Source organism: Hetaerina americana, unplaced genomic scaffold, assembly GCF_022747635.1.
Source record: "Hetaerina americana unplaced genomic scaffold, ioHetAmer1.1.p SCAF_7, whole genome shotgun sequence".
NCBI lineage: Eukaryota > Metazoa > Arthropoda > Insecta > Odonata > Calopterygidae > Hetaerina > Hetaerina americana.
Window position 1 is genome coordinate 71,021,230 of NW_027287316.1, and position 17,659 is coordinate 71,038,888.

At 40.3% G+C, this 17,659-nt stretch overlaps 1 protein-coding gene across 1 annotated transcript in view; it reads left to right on the forward strand.

Moving 5' to 3' along the window:
• Nucleotides 1–4,951: 4,951 nt before the first annotated feature.
• The window catches only part of LOC139696483 (uncharacterized), a 90,628-nt gene continuing 77,920 nt past the window's right edge, over nt 4,952–17,659 (forward strand). The window contains exon 1 of the mRNA XM_071595267.1: nt 4,952–5,256. The gene's annotated coding sequence lies outside the window, so the exon portion shown is untranslated. The remainder of the gene's footprint in view (nt 5,257–17,659) is intronic.

Below are 17,659 nucleotides of genomic sequence, written 5' to 3' on the forward strand. Positions count from 1 at the left end.
CATCTTCTCTACCTTCCCGAAACAACTTGTGCCAATCAAAAACGCCCAATCTTTCCATGGCGTTATCATTATAAGCTGCCTTGAGCATGTCATGAGTCTCTTTCCCGGATTTGCCCAGGTTCACGCAAAATTTGACGCCGCAGCGCTGTTCCTTTACCTGGTTCATGATGAACCGTAATGAGGTCACGTTGTATTGGTTTTGCAAACAAACGATCAGCACTCCGCAAAGGCTGGGAGCCAACTCCTACCAACATGGCTCCCACCCTTTTCTGAGACTCCCCTTCCTCGAACACAACCAGAGAAACTGCCACCCGCCGTCCGTCTATCCGGGAAAAAATACATCCTACTACTTTTGGGACTAACCTTGTATGTCCTGTTTATGTCCTCTTATGTCCAGTGTAATTTTAATTTTGGAGATAATCCCATGACCATTTGCATAATCTTCATCCACATCTACACAATACTCCACTATAGCCTCCGCTTGGACGTGCGACGTGAGGTGTGAGGACACCGATCTTGTGTAAGTGTATACATTTAAAAATAACGGCATTTTTCGGAAAATCTAGTGACTATCCATGCGTACTCCATTATCTCCGCTTCTCATGGAGTCAGTAGATGGTAGATATTCGGGCAGAGGCGTAATGATTGTGATTGTGTAGGCATGGCTATTGACCTAACATCCTCCGCAACATGCCCTTGAGGCGGACTGCGGATTATGTAGATGAAGATGAAAAGCAAACTAATTGATGTGAACACCCTTTTCAGTTACATTTACACAAATAATCCAAAATCCATCAAAGAGCGTGGCAGGCGGTGCAAGTACCAGGTGAAAAGGGTAAGGGATAAGGGAGGGGAAGGGTGTTTAAGTTATAAGGGAAAAAGAAAACACATCCAGTTAAAATTCCTGAAAAGACATGGGAATGCACACACACACATACACATGTATATTCGTGTATTTTAGTAGCAAACTTAGTTCCAAACAAACCACCATTCTAAGACAGAGCCTGAAAAACTGGAAAGCAAGAAGAACAAAATTTTATTAACCCACGGCCATACAACTTAAGGTATCCACCCCTGATGCCGCAGGTATAAAATGTGGTGCCCTGCTGTTTGCAGCGAACCGTGTCTATTTATCGAAATTTATATTCATGATTCAAACGACCAATCAATGTTGGATTACGACTAATTGAAGAGACCTCTGTACAGAAAAAAGCGGTTCTGAATTTATTTAATAAGTTCAACCCAGCGTTAAGTCTTCTTTGTTCTAATAACTTTCAACCCAACTCCAGAAGCATTTCTGTGGCCCTTTTTGTTTTGTCGTAACAATTTTTAATGAATACAGGGTTCGTCCGGAAAATAAGTGTACTGATTTTTTCCCGCCGCTCCAGGCGCGCCCAGCACCGCTCTGACGGGCTGCGACTGGAGGGGGGTATGTTGGCAAGCGACGCTGAAAAAGGCAGTCGGCTCTGAGCTGTGGTGTAGTGAGGAGCTCTGTTAACGCGAACCTCCACGCTCGACCCACGTCACGGAACGCGATGCCGAAGTTTTTGGAGCAGCGTTATTCCATCAAATTTGCGGTAAAGCTTGGGAAATCGTCCACCGAAACTGTCGGTATGATTAACCAGGCTTACGGGGAGTCAGCCATGTCCAGAAACATGATCTTTCGGTGGCACAAGATGTTCGTGGAGGGCAGAGAAGAGGTCGACGACGAACCACGGCCTGGACGCCCATCAACGACACTCACCGACGAAAATGTGCGAAAAGTTCGCGATGTACTGAACTCTGACCGTCGTCTTAGTGTTCGGATGATAGCAGAGCAGTGTAATGTGCCAAAAACAATAGTGCACGAGATTAAAAACATCTGGCGAGCGATCAAAAACATCTGGCGGCTGCATCACGACAATGCGCCGTCTCACACCGCGCTTGTCGTGTCGGACTTCTTGGCCAAGCACGGCGTGGCAACGCTGCCGCACCCGCCCTACAGCCTGGACTTGGCACCACCGGACTTCTTTCTGTTCCCGAAGATAAAGAGGAGTTTGAAAGGAACGCGATACGGGACTTTGGACGCCTTCAAAGAGGCCGTGACGACGTGTCTTCGAGAGGTTCCCGATGATGCCTTCGCGGGAGCGTTCCAGGAATGGGAACGCCGCTGGAACAAGTGTATCGACTCACAAGGGTCCTATTTTGAGGAATATTAGCTTAAGATATGTAAAAGTGTAATAATTTTTTTTCCTGAGCTCAGTACACTTATTTCCCGGACGAACCCTGTACCACCCTAATTTGAACTTTCTCAATTTCCCTTATGAGAAGACCTTTTTCCTTTCGGTTTCCACACTTAACATGCATATTCTAAATGGGGTTGCTACAAGAGACTAGTGGCAAAGTTCATTTTCCTAATATTCACTACTGCTAACGATACGTCTGATGAATCCAAATTTTTTTATTTGCTTCCCTGCCGATTTGACGAGGGGTCTCATGACTTTTTGTGGGGTCCCCATGATAAGTCATCAGTTATAATTACACCTTTGTATTTCCGTATCAACCCTTCTAGATCAGCCCCATAAAGTTTAAACACGAAACCCATGACTCTTTTAAAAGCAAAATTGTATACTACCGAGCGTTTGTTATGAATCTAATCCTCATGTTTTGCCTGTTTTCGAAATACTATCGAGATCATATGTTAGTGTTGATCGATTCTCCTCCCCAGATATCTCCCGTAAATCACCGTGTCATCCACGAAAATTCTAGCCTTATTATTTACTTCCTCGTTCAAGATTGTGGTTTCGTGATTATATTTCACGATAAGGATTCATTTCATATTGATGAAGAAGCAGAAATAGAGTTTTGGCCTTGGTATATGAAACTGTCCGTACTCATGAAAACGTTTAATTTGGCTTATGAGTTTCGTCCAAAATATGGAATTTCCATTTTTATTGTGAAAAATAAGTCCATTCATTAAAAAATCAGAGAGATAGAGTGCTAAACAGGTTTGAGATATCGTTTTTCCCGAGAACAATAAAAGTAATAAAGCGTTCTTTAACACGTGGTTTTAGGATGTTGGCCTCGTTTAAACTCTCTGCAAGTATTATTTTTGTAGAGAACGTTTTCTGCCTTTTAAGTAATGCACAGTTGGACGTTTTATTTCGAAGATCTTTGCATTTACTCTTACCATTGGCTTACGCTGCCGCAGTCATCATCCCTTTTGAAAAAGTGGATTTTCACTTTCTTTTGGTAGCATTCTCCTTTGCATTAAATAAAAATTAGCATTCCCATCTTTGTGATGACTAATTCCCTGAAGTATATTAATATTAAAATCTATGGTAGTGCTAGTACGTTTGTTGATAATAGGCAAACATTAAATTTTCCCTATTGGCATTGTCACTAATTCCTGCAGGGAGTTCTGAGCGATGCAAATCATTGAAGAGCGAGTGGCTGTGTCCGTGTTTCGCCTGCTTTAAAGTTGTACGCATATTCTCGAATCTACCAAGGGAAGATTAAAATATCAACCGAGTGGCAAACTATGATTATTGCTTTCAACTCCAATACTGAGTTAAGACTTGAATTTGTGTCTCTATAATAAACATAAAAATAAATATTTTTTACGACAACATATTGATAAACATGGGAAAAACGTCATTGTTAATATTTGTCGCATATTTACTTTCGAGAGATGTCTTCGGCACGCTAAAACTAATACAAAGACTGCCTTACTATGCGGTTCATGTTTATTTGAAAATATACAAAACTTTGTCGCAAAATGGCACCATTAACGATCGAAGCCTAACGTCTTAAGCCCGAGACGAAAGCCTAGAGTCTTAGGAAAGGGCTCACTCAACCTAATGAAGGTTATATGCTTGGGGCCTCCTAACGGGTTTCCATTGAGTAAAAAGTTTTTATCCATTACCCACAAGCCTATAATTATACTTCTCGTCAACATAAACTCGTTTTCCGTATGCGGAGACCGTGGTTCATTCTTGCGAATAAATCTATATTTATTTTCATCTGCGAGTGTCGTTGACGCTTACTTTGCGCGTTAACGGCGTTCAGTCATTGAGTATGAACTTATTATAGCAAGTAGCAGTAGCAATCGAATATTTAGGCGATCTAGCGGCTGCAGTCGTCGTAAAGTTATATATGACATCCGTTCCCATGGTGAGATTCCGGAAAGCCAGGGGAAAATGCTACCCGCAAATGTGATTTGCTACAGATATTGTGTCTCATATCAACATTATAAAGTATATATTAATGTTGATATTTCTACAAGTACTTGCATTTAAATTCGAGCAGTATAATTGGGTTTACATTTGAAATGTCCCGTAAAAATTTTTCTATCAAATACAACTGAAGATAAGCATCCGTTTTGAATCCCACTGGATGGTAGTCGAGGGTGAAAAGTCGTGTTTGGTTCTGAACAGGTGAAATGTTTTTCGTTGGATGTAGCCTCCAGGAAGACGGTACACAAACCTTGACGTTGAAAATAAAAGGAAATACCTTCCCATGGGTATTATTGGTCACTTTCGTCACTTCTCCGAATCCTCGAGTTGTTCAAAACCAGGAAAACCCTTTGCCCACTACGGAGCCACCGACCGCAGGGGATAATTCCTTCCTCTTCCCTCAGGTGGGACTCGATGCACGCACGAGCAACCGCCCCCGTGTTCGGCGAAAGGTTTTCCCCAATAACATCACGGACCAGCGTCATCGGCGACCGACAAGGGCTAGGTCGGGGAGAGAAGGAGCGTGGCAACAGGTGGGGTGGCGGCAGGGGACTCCCCCTCCTTCGCCCTCCGCCCCACCTCTCCCGACAGCTATTATGCCTATCCTCTCAAACCTTTCCCGAGTGGAACGTGGTGGGGCGAGGAGTTTGGGGGTGGGGAGGGGTGTCCCGACACGGAGAGTGAGATATGAATGGACACCACTCTCCTTCGGAGGACCCTCTGGTTACGACGTCCTCTCCGGCGACCCACCTCTGTGCGACAGGCGCGGGATTCGCCACAGTGCGATTCAGGAGGCGTCCGGAGAACTTGGCGCCGCCTTCTTCCTCCTCCTCCCCGTCGCTGGGTCCGAGAAAGGTGGATCGACGATCCCGGTGAAGTCCGTCTGGTTGGCCGCTTTCACCTTCTCGCTCCGACCGGAGGAGGGCCGCCCGTCTCTCACGGAAGGGTACAAGCTGGTCGCCCGTTCGGGCGTCGAACTCACCGGAGACTCCCCGCGCACGAAGATTGGACGCTGCGGCCAGGAAAGGAGAGAGACCGGTCGGTGAGTGAGACTTCTGGTTGCTATGATGACCGACATGTGTGACCGCGCGAAGAGCCCCGTCTTTCGAAACGAAGTCTTCCTATATCTGGCAGAGAAAAGAAGAAACGAGCTAGATCTGCATTTGACGTAAACGAAGCTCAGTATCAGAACATGTTCGGCGACAAAGAACATATTCATTTGGTGCGATGAATAGAGGGAAATAAAATCGCAACGATAAAAATATATAAGAATAGTAGGGCCTCAAAGTTAAGAAAAGAAAATATCAACGCATTTTTAAGCATTATCATGATGTACCGCATGTGTCTTCCGTTTATGTGCTGCATTTTTGTCATTATTTCATCTATAGAACACAATTTATTGTGATTGGTACACGTCGGCATATCCTGATGATGCAGAACGGTATTTTAACTACGGAAGTACACCCGAGACATGGGAGCGAAAGCTGCAGTTAGATTTGTGTTTTATTGTTGTTATGGTTATAGTTATTTCTTCTCCTGTTGTGAAGTTTCACTATGTGTTATTCTGTGTAAGTATCAATTACAATCATTCTTTTGTTCCAAAATAATTTTTAATTGTAAGATTTATTCTAGAACCTCTATAATCTTGTTTGCAATAGCTAAGCCCTGTAATGTTACAAATGTATGCGTTATAATCAATCTTTCTAGATTATAGTACAGCTGTGTACCTTAGTCTTTCAGAAGTACATTTTATTTCGGTATATTATCTGTTCTTCATGTTTAAAAAAAAATTATGGTCACAAGTCCACGGAACAAGTATAGTATGCAGTTTCAAGTCATTTTCTGGCCTGCCACACTTCTTTTGCGTTTTCTGCCGGTTTCGCAAACCCTTCTCCTAATAAAAAGTTCAAAACGGTGATAACGGTAATCATAAATGCCATAAAAATTGCAACAGAAAAAATATCAAAAATTTTTCAGCAGTGAAAGTTTTAAATTCCAGGGTTCACAGGTTAATTATATAATAGAGAAGAAAACCCCTGAGTCAACATGTGCACTCTCCAGTACTGACGTTTAAAATTTTAAAAGTTTTATTCCAAATCGTACGAAGAACTTAAGATTCATATTTCATCAACATACTGATCATATCAGAGCTTAGCTTTTAGGAGCCTAGTCTCTCTATTCCCGATTACGTCTTATTTTGTGATTTCCTATTCGTCTTATCCTGTGGTAAACGTTCCTGGGAGAAGCCCTTTTCGATTCGACCTTGCAGGCGCCATATTCTACTTTTTACATGTTTCTTTCATTATATGCAGTCATTTCATTATTTTTTTTCGCAATATGGAAAGAAAATATGTAATCTCGGCTCTGATTGCTACAAAACATGATGAATTGGGAGGAAATAGACTTGTTGCATTGAGTAACAGAATCATTTTGTCCTTTTGAATATATATAAATCGTTGCATGATATAATTTTCTTCTATATTAAGAAGTGTTGATCTTTGCCATCAGAAGTTAGATCAACGGCACAAGGCATAATAGAAAACTCTTTTGTTTTTCGTAAATACAGGCAGTATAATCAGTTGCTCTACCAAATCAAAACAGAATGTTTCGAGGATGCTAATGAGAACCTAAATATCACCTGATGTGAGGCAACTTCCTGTCTTAATATCATTACTTCATTGTTACGCTCAGGTAGACAATTCCAAAAAATCTGCTTCATCGAGAGATAGGGCAATTTAAAGATAAAAACTTGAAAAATACCCAATTTTATAAATAACGTAAAATACCAGATTTTTGTGCCTTTAAATTCCCGGTCTAATTTATCGTAAAGTTCCTTCCATCGGATTTTGAGCCAAACTTCGGCATGAATAGTGACCGATCTAATTTAAAGTTGGTCAGAGTCAGTCGGTTATGAATCGGAAAAATACTTTCCTCATAGGTTTTCAAATTGACAAATTTGAAGCCTCAGAAACATTTCTTAAATTGTTAATTATGGAAAGATTACTTATTAATGGAGGATAGTTATGTTCAGCGAGGAAACTTATTTGCTGAGGCAAGAATAGGGCGTACTAATATTGGAAGCTTTTTATATTCGGGTGTGAAGAAGGATGGAAAAAAAGGAAATGCACGGTAAGGAAAACAAACAAGGAAGTCCTGGGCATGATAGGGTATACGATCAAAAGAAGCGGGAAAAGAGTACGCAGGGCCTATTGATTAGCACAGTCTTAAAAAATTTGATAGATCGGAAAATGTAAGGAAAGGGAAGTACGAGGATGAAGAGAATATGTATGCTGTATTGAGTGAAGGAAGAAAGAGAGTATGCGGAATTTTATGTTATGTAGAGTGTCACGTTGTGCCATGTTAGCTGAGGCTTAGAAATAAGCAGGAATCAGGCTGTGTCTATTCAAAACCTACATTAATGATATACTTCCACTTATAATATATTTAAGCATCAGAAATATAATTTTGTAGCTCGCATTGCTTGTTTGGGAGGTTGTGGTCTGTGCTAGTTATATATACGTTTTACGGTTTCTTTTTACTTTTGTGTTTCCTGTTGCTAGCTGGATTTAGATGGTTGCCGCCATCTTTATTTTTAAATTATGGCATTTACGCCTAAGATAAGAGAGGGAGAGAAGGAAACTATTAAAAAGCGATCTATATAAAAACCATCATATCAAACATTAATGGTATGCTTATATGGTCATTTTAAGATACTAGTATATCTAATTTTCATTGCACTGATTCATTATTTACAGTGTCTCATTTGCATTTGAGTTACGTTCTAATAAAAAGTTCTTCTTACCCGTATAGAAAGATCTTGGAGTGAGTGACTAGGTAAAACGTGTCTGCTGAAGGAACTGCCACTATAGTCGAAGTGAGTGGCGATTGGTAACCTTCATTCAACTCGTGTCCTCTCATGGTTCGATGAGCGCGCGGCATTACAGCGCTGATTGTTAGAGACGAGAGTGTTAACGGTATACAGCGACTTATTGTTCATTTAACTGTTGCCTTTACTGCTGCGAGAGTATGGAAGAATATGATTGACAAAACAGGAAGTGAACTATGTTCAGTCTTCGCTAAAATCCTTTTCAAGTAAGGCCACAATGTGGTTTCTTCAAAGGCTATGGTAGGTACTTCTGCTGCGCTTTATCAGTTTATTCTCAGGGTCTTTTCTCCCATATATGTGAGTGCAAAAATGAGATAAATTTGCGGAAGTGAATTTGCTGTGGAAAAAAAGACACTCAAAATAAATATTGCAGCGGACTTATTGTCTTCCGTTTTAAATCCATTTAAATACGCACCATTTATCCAAAAATGTAACCCTGAAGAATATCTATTGTTCTAGCCATTCTATTGTTAACCTTTTACTTTCGCGTGAAGAGAGCGAGAAAAGCATCACTTTTTTCATCATGTAGAATCATCTTTTTTTGTCATCCTTTGTCATGTCAATCTCGTCCTTTTTTCACTACTGCCATACGAGAACATACGCAGATTCCTTCGTTTTGGAGCATAACTAACTTAAAAGGAAAACATGATTTGACCCTTGGAAAATATCTTGTTGGCAATATTGACACTACACGTAGTTTATTTATTTAAATGAAGATTACTTGACAAAATTTGTTTTCGCAGGCAAAGTTTTTTTTTATAATTGATGATCTTTTCATCCCACATTAAATGCATTGCATGACTTCTTTTTTTTCACTCTTTCTTCAGATATCCATATTAAATTCATGCCAGATTGTTAAAATCAGGACGAAGGTCGAAGGAAGGGCCAATAGGGCTGTGTTCCACTCACAGGCAGAAATCTGATTTTTTCAACTGAAATTCCTTGCCCCTCGACCCAATACTTTTAAAAGGTACTTCCTCTTCCTCGCCATCATCGGTATGTTAACATTCGAATGTTATCGAACAATATAACAATATAATTTCGGTGTTTCGATAAAAATATAACATCGAAATGTTAATTGTTAACTCACAGATTAATGGCGGAGTCAACTGGAAGCAGCATAAAATCGCCCTACCAATCCGATCATTCGTCAGTGTATGTTTCGTTTTCAGAGGCTTTCATTGGTACATTTACTCTTTGCACATGGAATGATGCATGTGAGCTTCAGGTAGAAGTAGATGTAGCTACGTGTATAGATGGTATTTTCTTAAATGGAAAGCGGAACTTATAGTGTTGGGTTTAATATCGATCAATAAGATCCTGAAAGTCATGCTTAAATTGTGTTATTTAAAGGAAGCTTCAGGAATTAGTTTCATGTTCACAAGGTTGCGAGCTTACTTCGTCGGCTCACGATTATTTCCTTATAATTTATCAACATACATCAAACATATCAGGCATCAAATACTAAATTCTTATATCGCCGCTTCTCAAGTTTTAAGAGATCTAGGTAGGGATATAGTGTCCGACGATCCGGTGCCACAATTCACTTCACTGTGAAGTGGAATCCTTTCGGTGCGGCACTAGAATTCCGCCTGAGCATTTGTTTTCACTGACTTTCACCGGGTACACGTAACAATTACGCTCGCGGTTATCATCCTTTCGGATTGAGCTCAAGCAGCGGCCTTTCTTGCGGAATAATTTCCTCGTTCGCCTCTCGCACTCCCGTTTACTTTCTTTATTGGAGCTTCGAGGCGGCGCTGAGCTTTCAGACAGTTGCGCAGGTTAATGACGATAGGTCAGCTCAGCACTGCGGCCACCGACTGGAGATGACCCTTTCAGAGCTCTTCCGAAAATTCCTTTTCTCCGGTCAACCATTCAACAAACAACCTTGGTATAAAATATTTTATGCGAAAAGTCTGCATAATTTATCGACTTAAACGCCAGCGGAGCGTTAAGATCAGAGATTCCCAAGACAGGCGATGCAAAACAGGGCCACATTTTTTCTCTCAATCGTAATAAAATGATCTTGAACACTTCTTGTGTCAGTAGCCAACGTTCGCTTTACCGTTAAAATCACCGTCTTTCCTTGTAACATATTATGTTTGGTTTAAATAATACGAGAGGGAAGCATGAATATAGTATCTAGCGACGGAAATAAGACTTAAAGGGGGGTACCGCCCCCTGGTGGCACTTTTGGTTCAGCACAACGGATAAAAAATAGACATCGATAGTGTCATGGGCGATTTTGCGAAGAGAAAGTTCCGAAAAGTAACCTTGCAGAATGTTTTCACTTTAGAGTTTCACTCTGAATACAGTTTTCAATACTTCATTTTTACTTGTTTGTTTAACCCTTCGACGCCATCCTAGGTGTACTGTTCGTATGTGAGTGAATCTTTAATGTCGGGGCAAAAACAATACAGAATCTCAAGTGAAAACACATCTTCTAGGCTTAATTTGATAATAAATGATACCGAAGGTGAAGGGTTTAACAAACGGTAATTACTTTTTGCAAATGTTGTGGTGGTTTTTTTTGAGGAAATTAAGCTCAAGGAAAACCGCGGGCGGCACAAACACTATCAATGCCAGGCCTAGCAAATAGTCGGCGATGTTCTTGACTTCCTTGTGGTGCTGGGTCATCTCCAGGTTATTTGTTGTAAATCATTGCTATATCAAAGCATCCCAGCAAGCAAATGGCATAGGTTTTATCTAGTTGAATACTACGAAACATAATTCTCACGCTCCGTCAAAAATATTCGTTCTTACGAGTGCACATTCACCTCAAGATTGAATCATAAATACATGGAAACCAAAATATGGCAGAAGATGATAACGTATGAAGTTGAATGGCGTTATTTTAACTGAGAATTATTGAATTAATTGCATTTATGTTTCCCTAGCTCCTACTTAGTCACCCATTTTATTCAAATGGGACCTCCTTTATCCAAATGATTCTGTCAAGCTATGCCACTACTTGAAGCGTTTAAATTACTCCGAACTAAGTTCATTTCACACTGTTAGTACAAAAAATCTTATCTCGGCAGCTCGAAGACTATACCCTAGGAAAGATCGTAACCAGAGGGCCTCGGAAAAGCAGAGAGGCGCGTCACCCACTGGGCCAACCGGATCAGCTCCATTGTTTTTATTTATCAATATTGAACGGCCTATTTAAAAACCCCTCTCGACTCCTACCTTTTAATTGTTTAATTGAAATGGGTAGGTGACACTTTGAGAGCTTTTATATACCGGGGTATTTCAAGAAATCTTTTCAGTCGTGAAAATATAAATGGTTTCGCAATCATTCCACATAGAATTGTAATAAATTTTAAACCATCAGTTTCAATCTTTGAGGCATCACACACGCATATATAACGGCTGTTTGAAATTATTTTGATATACACATATATGTAACACTTGATAATACTTAATACTGGTGGAACCGGTTGTCGATGCTGGTATAGTTTCATGGGAAAGTTTTCGAAAATTATAGTTTGGTTTGTGTATTGGTGATCTTTTCCCGCAAAAACGATTTAGGCTAAGTTTTATTAGCTATTGTTAATTAATAGCCCTTTTGTTATTATATTCTCTATGTAATAGTATGAGTATTTGAGGCTTTATTCTGTAAAACCAAAATATTAATCTTATTTACTCGAAGAATTTTTCCCATTTCTATTGAGCTAGGGCTGGATTATAAGGAGAAAGTAAGTACGTTATGTTTAATGAATTGTTAAAAATGCTCGCTTTAGAAAAGGTGAATGGTATCAGGGAAAATATTGGCGATCAAATAAGGTATACGCATCTTTTATTAAAGTGAAAACTAATTTACATAATTCCTAGCCAAAATCTAGGTGTTTCAATGGTGCTCATCGCTTAACGTGGGCGATGGATAAAAGGTGATGTCCAGCTGCTATAATCATTCACCACTATTCCAAAGATGATCTTTGCCTATTATCATGTTCATTAGTCATCAAACCCTTTGTTGGCGTCAGCGTTATTCCTGTACTAGCATCAACAGACATTTCCTTATTGGCGGTTGCTTCAAGGTGACCTATTAGTAACAGATAATTGACCATTTCATTGCAGGACAATATACTCTGCGGTTTTCCTTCGCGTGGCCAATCATAGTGGAGGTTTTACTTCATCACTACAGCCGTGTCGGTGTGGTTTGTTTGAGAAGCCCTTAGCTGTGAATCCAACACTACAGGTTGAATGTTGAGATAAATTGACTTATATTTCAATGTTAGGGCACCAACCATGCATGGAGAAATATTAGTGTATGCATGAATTTGAGTATTCATATATATATATATATATATATATATATATATATATATATATATATATATATATATATATATATATATATATATATATACACATACACACGAGGGTCATCCGGAAAGTAGTACCCGTTCGTGCCGCATGAAGTGCTGACGACGCGAGTAGCCGCTGGACGAGGTCAGATAGCTTCAGTGGCTTGTCTGCCTTCTCTGAGCCAAGTTGCGTGACGCTAGCATTGCCTGTGTTGTTTCTGTGATTGTTTACAATGTTTAAAAAAATTGAGAACGCCGCCAGTTGTGAAGTGAGGGCAGTGATTAAATTCCTCAATGCAAGAAACGTTCGCCCATGTGATATTCATCGCCAATTAAAGGAGGTGTATGGAGACAATGTAATGGACGAGTCGTCTGTTCGGCGGTGGTGTCGCAACTTCAACATGGGGAGGGGGAACACACACGACGATGAGCGTTCGGAGAGACCGTCTGTCATTACAGACCAACTGGTGAGCTCAGTTGACGAATTCGTGAGGAACGATCGGCGCGTCACAATTGATGACATCTGTGAGCATTTTCCCAATGTTTCTCGAACAATTGTTCATGAAATTGTTAAACACCATCTGCATTATGCAAAAATTTGTGCAAGATGGGTCCCTCGCGTATCTCAATGAGCTGGCGGCGAAGGACTATGCAGCAGGAATACAGAAACTTGTCACACGTTATGACAAATGCCTTAATTTGCTTGGAGATTATGTTGAGAAGTAGTTTAAAGTATCCTCTTTCAAATAAAATTTTTTATGTTTGTTAATATTTACTTTTGTGTCTTTATTTCACGAACGGGTACTACTTTCCGGATGACCCTCGTATATATATATATATATATATATATATGCATACATACATTCGTATATAAATTATGTAATAATTGGTGTGTTTGATTAAATCATTAAATTTCAGATTCCAATCTAATATATTTCGGCGTTTGGGTAGGCTTTCTTATGATTGCGTATCTTGCGAGTGAGGAATTAGGACAACATTCCACCTGTGACTGTGCTTATCTCTCTTATTTTATCCTGGTGGTATAATCTTCCTGTATTACTAATTGGTACCATATTTATTCTTCTGTTTCTCTAGAAAGCACACCTCACGTCACTGTACCTACCTAAAAATTTGTCTTCCCTGATCTCTGATATCGATGTTAAATAAATCGGTATGTAATGACTGGGGCCCTCCCTATCGCCGCTTTCATAGAGGGGGTTATTGTGACCTATCTTCTAGTTACGAGGGATTGATACTTCTTCTATCCACCAGTATAAAACTTTTCAAATAAGGTGCGAAGTCTTCCAGAAGGTCAGTATCTTTGCGTAGATTTCTCCTGGATTGCTTGTTTTTATAGTTAGGAGATGTTTTTCTATTCTTCCTGGAATAATACTCATATTATGTCGCTCATGAGATCTTCACTTGTGTGGGGGATTACGTTTTGTGAACTGATATTTTGGTGAATATGTTCAGAAAGCAATTATTCAGAATAATGCCTTTTTTACGCTGTCGGTAACAATGTTGCTATTTTCTGCCTTTAAAGAATGTACAGTTGGACATTTCCCTTGTATTACCTGACGTAAAACCAAATTAATTATAGGTTAATCTCTAAATATTTACATAACATTTTGCTTTCAAATGCACATAGAGCTTTACGAATAATTTTTTTGTCTTTTCTCGGTAATTATACGAGTTCACCTGCATCATTACTTTTTTAACCGTTTTTTTTATTTGTGTGAATTTTTCTTTGTCTCATTAAGGTCGATCTAACTTCTTCGTTTCCCTCTAAGACTCTTAGTTATGGGTTCCGAGATGCAATTTGATGCTAAAATGAATATACTCGATGCCAAAGAATTCCTGTGGAGCAGTAATGGATTTGATTATCTTCTACAGGTTATGCAATACATATGTACCCACCATGCATTCATCTCCAATTAACTTTCATAATTTCTCAAAATTTCAGGTCACACGTCCGTTAAGGTATGTACGAATGTACGTATGTTCCTGCGTTCCGAACTCCATTTCTCCACCTTCGCTCGTCGATTTCTGCAATGGTTAATCTCTTCCATCAGGTCATGAGTTTTATACTGGATTTCTTGAAGTTTTGCGTCATTCCTCCTCGATATCCTTTCTTTCCCCCCCCCCTCTCGCCATCCCGTAATTTTGTCTTCACGACCAACCCCAACTCCTTATCACTTGCTCAGATTGTGCATCGTTCAAAAGTACACTGTACGGTGAGCACGTTTTAATCCCGTTTCTTTCCTTATTTATGTTGTTCATTTCAAAAATAATGAGCGCGGCGTTTTGCAATCGGGAACTCTCTCTCTCTCTCCTCTGCCCATCGGGAGTCAAGGTCGTAGCGCACGCTAATCCTCTCCCTCCGTCTTTCAACGAGGTTTCTCTTTTTACGTGTGCAGGTAGCTGACCTATCGTACAGCTCCCATCTCTCGTGAAGTGCACGCCTACGCATCGAAAGGGACCCGCCGTCTGCCACCGTCCTCTAGCTTGACAAAAGAACGAGGAGTTATCAGCTCTCACTGCTCTCTTAGAGATCATTACTCCGATGAGTGCGTGCACATGTTCCTTACTTCATAACCTTTCCAGGCAAGAGGCAGGGCATAGGACTCGCCTTTGGCTAAAATCGAACCGATAAAGGCTATCCTTTTACTTGATGATCAAAGCCCTCTATTTGGAATTCGGCCGAACAAACCGCTGACTACCCCATGAATAACACTTGCTTCCCATTGATCCAAACGCTAACAGTTTGCCCTATTGACATCATCCTTCTCCTTTATCCTCTACTCTCTCTCTCTCTCTACCTAGTGCTTGTACCTTCTCCCATACACCGTTTTGGTGGATCGCGGGGTATTTGTGTAGATGCAGATGGGAAGATCTACATAATTGCATCATTCGGTTCGAATAGCATTCAACTTCTGCAGCTTCATGGCCGGTGGACCAAGTGCGTCAATTGCCTCTGTGCTGGGGGGTGATTCTACTCTCATTGCTACTTGATGAGTGCTCATGAACAAAAAATGTCAGTATCTCAGCGCGCCTTGTCATAAAAACATTAAATTCATTCGCCATTTGTCAAAAGTTGGACGATTTAGCTTCATTACACTCATGGTTTAAATTAGAAATTCCCTGTCATGCATGTATGATTCGACAAGATCAACTCGTATCCCACAATTGCTTCCTGAATCACTAATGGGGATATGACTGAAACGTAGTAATTAGATAGACTCACATCATCCTCTAGGATCCTGAAAGAGCCATCTTATCCAATCTGCGGAATGACTTGAAGAAAACTACCTTAGAGTTCATGGATGCAAATTTGGTACTTCACGAGTACGAATGAAATCGCCGCAATAGCCGTATTGGTACGAGTAATTTCTATTTACGCCTTAATTAATATTGAGCTTCTGATGACCTTATTCTCGTTCGGATTATCTTCGTCATGATTAGGGCAGAAAACTGAAAGTTTCATGGTTCATTTGGTTCTTTAACAAATTCCATGCATCAGAATAAAGTGTGTTCTAAGTTTAGGTTGACTCTCCAAAGGGAATTGACCCAGAAGTGGAAATGTCATAAGACAATGAAAATATTGTTTACAAAGCTTTTTTACTCTATCACCAATGTCTCGTGAGTTCGTATGCTTATTTCACATGAGCGTGCGCGATAGAAAATTTGGTTAATTAATACAGGTCATTTAATTTTCGCCCCAAATAACTCTGGTCGTGCTTCTGGTGGACAGACAGAGATCCAGGCCAAAGACAGAAAATCGAGGCATCGACGTAGTTCTTGACCATGCTCGTACCCTTCGTCATTGGAGATAAAACTACCCTTCTTCCGACCGAATAGCGCTTCACTTTGGGTCACACTCAACGAGACCAGGGTCCACTGCACGCCCCACCAACCGTGGAAATACTGACGTTGCGTCGCTTCGTGGTGCGGAATGAGAAACGACTATAACCTACCTCTCCTCCTCCTCCCCCCTTCCATTCTCTCATACCCTCTTCTCCCCATCTTCAACCCCCATCACTCTTTCCCTCAGTCTCGGGAGATGCGAAGAGATAACCTCCTGAGACACTTTCAAAACACCGTTTGAGGTTTGCGTTACGGAGGCCTTGAAGCTTTTCCGTGCGGAAGGTCCCGTATCACGTTAAATTCCGTGGCAGAGTCAGATATACTTGGCCCCTCGGTCTTCCTTTCCTAGCGCCTGAGTAAACACAATCTTGCCTCGAAAATAGTGACGCTTAAGGGTGCATTGGTGAGTGGAGATTCGGTCTTGCGGGCTGAAAATGGAGTTTATAACCTGAGCCAAATAAATGTCCCACTGAAATTTGTTTAGCCTTGGCTCCTGAAACACCCTTGCTCTACACGCTCTTTTTCGTGTCTTTGCTTTGACCATCATCATTTGTAATCTAATTGTAATTTTTATTTGAGTTTTTGACAGTCCCTAACAACTATTGCGTTTCGCTTGGGCTTCCTTTTGTGGTATTTGCTCCTCTTGTGCTCCCTCCTGCATCAATTCCCTCTTATGTTTTTTTTAACCTTCTACATAGATCCATGCATTCTATTCTCTCCATTCCTCTACCCCTTACTCTTAACATTCTATCTTCTTTCACGGCCTTTTGTGTCACACTACCCCTCAATACTTCCACCGCTCCCTTTTCCTACCCTCTTCGAATTTCACCCAGCATATTCCTCCCTTCTCCTAATATTGACGTATCATCATATAAAATTACTATTCAGAATTTTTAGTGATACCTGTACAATCTTATCGATGGTAGACATCCTCATTGCTGAGGGTTGGTTTTCCATTATATATTATGATTTTATTAATTATTTTATGGCCTAAGTTGAAAAATATTTCATCCCGAAGCATCTCTTCTGCGTTTATCTCATAGGAGTTAAATATCCTAAACTTGCAGAAAATTAAAAAAAAAATTGCCGGGTATATTTCGCCCTTGAGTTGAAAGTAGAAAGTCAAAATATCATCTATATAGAATCCAACCGTGTAAGAAAATGAACTCAAACAGTACGAAGTGGGAAGCAATAAAATGAATGATTCACTAAACGTCTTCAAATAGAGAGAGTAAAAGAGCGGCAATATCTGGTTCTCTAGGGTGAACTAATTACTGAGAAAGATCATGTCTTGGAGTGTAGGAAGCCATTTGTTTGTTTTTAGCTTTACAAAAGCTAAAGGATGTTCTGTTGAGCTTATTTAGAGGTCGCGCTGCCACTACGAT